Source organism: Parasteatoda tepidariorum, chromosome 8, assembly GCF_982258835.1.
Source record: "Parasteatoda tepidariorum strain Cologne lab strain chromosome 8, Ptep-v5.0, whole genome shotgun sequence".
Lineage (NCBI taxonomy): Eukaryota > Metazoa > Arthropoda > Arachnida > Araneae > Theridiidae > Parasteatoda > Parasteatoda tepidariorum.
In genome coordinates, this window is record NC_141762.1 from 8,003,421 (window position 1) to 8,010,115 (window position 6,695).

Sequence of the window (6,695 nt, forward strand, 5' to 3'; positions counted from 1 at the left end):
ATTTCCTGTAATAGCGATGTAGAGGGTGTTTCCATTTTTGCATTAGTAAAGAAGAGTTGATGGCAGAAATCTGTTTAGAGGAGGAGGGGGGGGCACTCTCATTAAAGTAATTAGCCCCCAGCAGAGAATTTTAAGGTGTCGGAAATTAGTGACCTCTATTATCATCTGAAATTCAATTAGGGGAAAGAATTTCGAACTTATAGCCGTTCCCGTCTTTTCCACTTTAGATAAGTCGGAGAATCGTTCTCGAAATGGAATATTTTGAGTACTCTAGAGAATAATTAAATAAATATTTTGTAATTAACCTAATAGCGGATTTAATATTAATGAGTTGGAAAGAATAATTTTTTAAATTTAATTTGGTTTTAAAGTAAATAATGTCATTTGTAGCCAATAAAAAGATCGATGATTTTCTATTTTTTTTTTTATTTATTCATTCAAGTTTTCTTTTTTTTTTAAAAATCTTTCCTTGCTGAATCAATTTTGCTTTTTCTACTAATTGTAATTTAGAAACTGTTTTACATTTTGAATTTCGTTTCATCATCGCTTAATTTTTATCTTAACAAAAACTAGAACTCTACTTAACAAAATATATGAAATATATTTTGAATCTTGTTACTACTATTTTACTTTTATCTCTAGATATCTTAGAGAATATATTAAATTCTGAATCTCGTTCCATTACCATTTTATTTTTATCTGAGCTTTCTTAGAACTTTTTGAACTTTTTATAAGGAACTTGTTAAGAACTACTTTCACTTATTATATTACAGATTATCTTATTTTTAATTAAAATACTAAAACGAATAACAAAAGCTTGATGCTTGATGGCTCATTAAAAACGATACTTTATATCATGACCTCAAACATCCTCAACAGACAAGCTGTATTTTTGTTCAAGTTGAACTTTTTGTTCAAGCAGAATTTCAAATTTATATCTTTTTTTTTTTACTCTGTAGTTTCATCACCACATTATATACTGACATTTCTCCTAATATATCCTAAGTAGATATTAAAATATCGAATATATATATATATATATATATATATATATATATATATATATATATATATATATATATATATATATATATATATATATATATATATATATATATATATATATATATATATATATATATATATATATATATATATATATATATATATATATATATATATATATATATATATATATATATATATATATATATATATATATATATTACCCCGTGTCACTAGAGGTTTAAAACCCTATAGTTACACTCAATTTGCGCTTTTGTTTTCATATTTTGTAAAGTGGCAATCTTTCTGCGAAAACATTTTTAAATCATTCTTGAAAAATTTCCCGTCCATGTAAGTAGATCTGATTTCGCTACTCGCTTTATAGTCCATTTTTATACTGTTTTTTCCTTTTATTTTATTTTATTTTCTGTTTTTACATGCTATTTTTACTTATTTTTACTTTTTGTGTTCTATTTTATTTGTTGTAATTTTTATAAAAAAATTTTTTGAGTGCTCCTCACACTATTGTATTAATATATTTTGCTTTGGCTTTATTGATACAATGTCAGAAAGCACTCTGTTTTGTGGATATAATCGTGTGGGCTGATGAAAAGATTATATCTTTTTTTTTCCGTTTTTTTTTTTTTTAAATAAAATTTCATCTTTTTTTTTTAACTGTTGTTTGTTATTATTTTACTTATTATTTCCCCCACTTTTTTTCCTATGTCTATAATTTTTCTTTGTTTTATCTTCATTTTGAACTTATCTAATGAGTTCTGTTTACTTGCAGCTTAAGCGCAATAAATGAAACTTATTGTTTTTCTTAACTTTCTTCGTGTTTTCTTGTGTTTATTTATTTATATATATACATCTTTATATATAAGAAGAGAGTGGAATGATAACACATAGCCAATCACAGAAGACTTCTGATTAGTAACGCACAAAACAGCCAATCAAGATTAAGAACGCATGTATGTGAAAGGGTAATAATTTTTAATAATGCTGTCAAAAAATGCAAAATACAAACTGACCTCAAATAAAACTCAGAAGACTTCGAATCAAATAATTAAGAAAGCTCTACTATTACGTTTATAAAAAGGAAGATTTATTAACTCAACAACAAAATTATAACATCGCCATTCCAAAAAAAAAAAAAAAAAAAAAAAATCTCACACTTGTTACGTAAAGCTATAAAAAGACCGAGCGAATATTTATGCAAACGATTATATATGACTAGTGGACTGCGCCCCCTTCTCGCTAACGCTCGCCAACCCCCGAAAATTGCTACGCAATCTTATATGGTTTGCTTCGCAAACTAAGCTCGCTTCGCTCGCTACTAACTTAGGTACATTACAAATGTACAAAATTCTAAGAATTTAGAACAATTATTCAAATCCATATAACAACTTTTTAAAAAAAAAACATTTCATCTTTTCAGTAAATACTACGTCATTAAAATAAATTTGAATTCAAATAAATGACGTGTAATTCGTTAAACCTATTAGAAATGTGCTATAGTATAAAATCTTAAGATAAAATTTCTAAAACTGATATCTCTTTAAAAAGGTTAAAATTTTGGCTATAATTAAGTCTGTTAAAAATTGAAATAAGTGAATTGCAGTGGAAAAACCAGCATAAACAAATAAATTCTAGTAAAACAAATAAATTCGACTACTCTTTTCTGCCTAGCTTATGCTCTCTCTGGTTATTTCAGTTTCCGTTTTTAAAAGCGCTATATGTTGAGCCATCTGAGCTAGATTTGGCATGTGACATTTTTAGCGGAAATGATTGGTCAATTTTCTAGTGTTGCCATTCGGTGAGTTGTAATGAGGCCTTTTTTTATCGCCGTGTAAGAGAAATATATATATAGATTATTATGAACTGAGCTTTATGCAAACGATTGTTTATGACGTCATTAGAAAAAAGTGTCATTAACACAATATTATCCAGTGTATATTCATAATTTTGAGTCGCAATGTAAGAAGATAGTTGTTCTAAAGTTTTAAATTAAAACTAGTGGGCTGCGTCCCCTGCTCGCTAACGCTCGCCAACCCCCGAAAATTGCAACGCAATCTTATATAGTTTGTTTCGCAAACCAAGCTCGCTTCGCTCGCTTCTAACTTAGGTACATTGCAAAAGCACAAAATTCTAAGAATTCAAAACAATCATTCAAATCCATATAAAAACTCTTTTTTTAAAAAAAAAATTGCATCTTTTTAGTAAATACTAAGTTATTAAAATAAATTTGAATTCAAATAAATGACATGTAATTCGTTAAACCTATTGGAAATGTGCTATAGTATAATTCGTGATATAAATCAAAAATCGTCAAATAAATTCGTAATATATAAATTCGTGAAAAAAGCGCTTTCGACAAAATACTAAAATAGAGATTTATCGACAAAGACTACTCACCTCTGCATAGCTTAATAGTATGAGATTGCCGCAGCTGATGCTCTCTGGTTATTTCAGTTTCCGCTTTTAAAAGCGCTATATGCTGAGCCACCTCAGCTAGATTTGGCATGTGACATTTATAGCGGCAATCATTGGTCGATTTTCTAGCGTTGCCATTCGGGGAGTTGTAATGAGGCTTTTTTTTGTCGCCGTGTAAGAGAAATAGTAACGTAAATAAAACAAATCAAACGTTGCCACCGGCGAAAAAGAAATACAGCCAAAATTTGGGAGCCACGTAAGAGAATTATATATATTACATGTTTGTTTTGATAGAACGCAGTTATTTATTTTAGAATTCCAAAATATTTTAATAGCTTTGATAAATCGGGTAGAGTTATTGGAAGCACGAATCATCACTCTCTCAAAAAACTATTTACATTCCAAATTATCAAAATATATTGAACAGAGTTTACTTTAAAATACTTATATCTTTTATAAAAAATGGATCACCGTGAATATCTTAAGCCAGTGTTTCCCAAAGTGTGGTACGCGTACCCCCAGGGGTACGGGAACAGTTTAGCGGGGGTACGCGTTCTTATGCGAAATATCTTGTACAAACGAAAATTTCAATTCTTTTTTAAAAAAGAAACAAAGCTAGAAATGAAAATTTGCGATTACGTATTTTTCAATTAGCTAGTTTTTGCAGAGTTAACAGTTAATAATTAGTTGTTTCAACAGCCAGTTGTGATTTTTAACTTTAGTGTAATTTTTTCAAAGTAAAAAATACGCTCATTTTTTTATTAGTGGTACACAGCGTTACGAAAAATTTAGAAAGGGTACACAAAAGTCAAAAGTTTGGGAAGCACTGTCTTAGGCGATATCAGCAGCGGCATAGAGCTGAGAGCTGAGCATGATTTAGCTGCACAAAATTAACTGGAAAATAATCGTAGTGCTATCAATACTCGACGGCGGAATGCGCGGCGAAGAAACGTTGAAAAGTCAAGACGTTTAAATGAAAACGAATACCTTGGTGTACTTACGAATACTTCTGATTGAAACTAAAACATTTTGTCAGTTGACAATATTGAAGTTAATTGAGCAATTACTTGAAATGGTATTTGCTTTTGAAATATTACTTAGAATTAACTTATTAATATTACATGTTTTAATTTGTTTGAAATTTTTGTAAAGTTTTTTTTCCATCAGGTTTTGATTGTTTTTAGTTTAAAATTTAAATTACTGGGGGGGGGGAGATAAAGCACCATATAGGGAGCGTCCGGCATCCTATAAGATCAACAATGATTTGAGTTAGGCTCTACCACGCGTGCTTCGGATACGGAGATTAATCTCCGGCTAATGCCCTATAGTAATTTGCTAAATAATATTGCTTCCTCGCTTCATATAAGTTTATAATGTGACATTTTACAATCCTATCATATTCTCTCTATGTGATGCTGGTGCAGAAAAATTTCCAGCTAATCTCCAGGAAAAAGACTTTAAGTTTGAAAATGTAATTGCGTAGCAATTATCAGGGGTTGGCGAGCGGTAGTGAACAGGGGCGGAGCCCTCTAGTTTATATATATATATATATATATATATATATATATATATATATATATATATATATATATATATATATATATATATATATATATATATATATATATATATATATATATATATATATATATATATATATATATATATATATATATATATATATAACCTAAAAATTCAACAAAAATGTCCTTAAAATTGGTCAAAAATTATTGCAAAAGGAAAAATAAAGCCATTTAAATTTTTGAGAGCATATTTAGTATTAGCTTTAAAAAATCATAACAATAAATCATTACTTGTATTTATAAATTTAATATAAAAAAAAATAATAATTAAAATTAATTTCTAATTCATAAAAGTAAAATGTAAACCGATGCCTGATAAAGAAAAACAATAATTTATTAAGTTTTAATCTTGATCTTTAAGAACATCAGAATTGTATTGTACAATCAAATGTTTTTAATATTTTTAAAATTGAAAGATTGATCATTGAAAGATTGATCTTGTACTTTGAAAGCACTTATTATTAAAAAATATTTAAAATAACAAGATTCAATTCAAAATTTCCAGTAATTTATAAAGAGGAAATTTAATTTGCCAGAAAAATGCTCTTAAAATGACAAATAACATTTAAATTAGATTAAAATATTACTGAAGAATTGGAAAAATCTAAAAACTAAAGAAAAAAAACAACTAAATTTTAAAAAAACTCCTTAGAAATTTTTAAACAGCTTTTTTTTTCTTTTCTTCTTCTTCTTTTTTTTCTGTTTGAAAATTAGAAATTCATAATATTCGAATCTGTATTTTCATCTTTTGCCGCAATATTTTTGAGAATATATTTTATTGGAAGACTAAGTATACTAGAAAATAGAATCCAATTCATATAATATAATTATTATATATAAAAAAAGTTCTTTTTGCTTCATGCTACTGCGTTCCTCATAGTTCACTTGGTTAAACAAAAATAAATACATAATTGTATATCTAAATAAATAAATAGGAATAAAAAATAATAAAAATAAGTAAATAAATGTGTTGATCATTATAATTTTTGAAAAAATTTTCAAGAAATATGATCTTTCTGTTTTTAGGACTTTTAATTTTGATTACTAAAAAAGGAAAAAAGGAAGGAAAAAAAACTACACATTTTAAAAACAAACACTAAATCAAAAATGAGGAGCCGAGTATAAGTTTACCAGTATTTGCTTACTGTATTTTTTTCATATTGTTTACCACTTGGCTTGATGAATACTTAAAAGCTTTCTATAGCATTTTTGCACAAATTTAGGTTCGATAAGTCCCGCCAAAAATTGAATCACCCACACGAAGAGAAAATTAATTTAAAAGTCGTGAATAACTGATGCGAAATACAAATAGCTAATTGTCTGACATGAATTTATAGCACATAAAATTAACCTAACAGTCATTAAAAACTGACGTGAATTGAGTGGATACAAACTTAACCTAACAGTCATGATACCAGTGGATACAAACTTAACCTAACAGTAAAAAATAACTGGCGCAAAGGCACAATAGCAATATAAAAATAGCATTATATTCAGGAAAAAGTTTTATTTCATGCGACGATGGAGACTTATATATATCATTAAGATAAATGATTAAAATGTGAGGAGTTTACTATAAAATCTTGAACTAGCCTTGTACTCCGAGAATGAAACTAAACACAAAAAATTAAAAAACCGACCAGAGTCCAATAAATAAACATCGGTAAAACTATA